Source organism: Brassica oleracea, chromosome C4 (genome assembly GCF_000695525.1).
Source record: "Brassica oleracea var. oleracea cultivar TO1000 chromosome C4, BOL, whole genome shotgun sequence".
Taxonomy (NCBI): Eukaryota; Viridiplantae; Streptophyta; class Magnoliopsida; order Brassicales; family Brassicaceae; genus Brassica; species Brassica oleracea.
Genome location: NC_027751.1, coordinates 45,642,570 through 45,642,870, shown reverse-complemented (window position 1 = coordinate 45,642,870; position 301 = coordinate 45,642,570). Strand labels below are relative to the sequence as shown.

General features: G+C 29.9%; 1 protein-coding gene across 2 annotated transcripts in view; it reads left to right on the top strand.

Annotated features, from left to right (window-relative positions):
- Positions 1–301, top strand: part of LOC106337303 (malonyl CoA-acyl carrier protein transacylase-like) — an 8,875-nt gene that overhangs the window by 2,612 nt on the left and 5,962 nt on the right. The gene's annotated exons all lie outside the window — the stretch shown is intronic.

Here is a 301-nt window from a genome sequence, read left to right as displayed (position 1 = left end):
CGCAAAACGTTGATACATTCTTCAAACGTTATATACATGAATCGTTTCAGTAACCGTTTTCTTAAGCGAGTTTGTGAAACATTCTAAGTCTATAAAAATGGTTTCTGCAAACGCTTTTAAGCGAGTTTGCAAAACGTTTTTTTTTCAGACTTATATCCATATGATTTGGTTCAAATACCAAAAATGAACATCGATTTTAGACTATTATTTTCTTTAAAATAATATGTTATTTGTTGAATGGAGTACTAATCCGTTTTTTCATGTTTTCTCTACAGAAAAATGACAAACGATAACAACACCC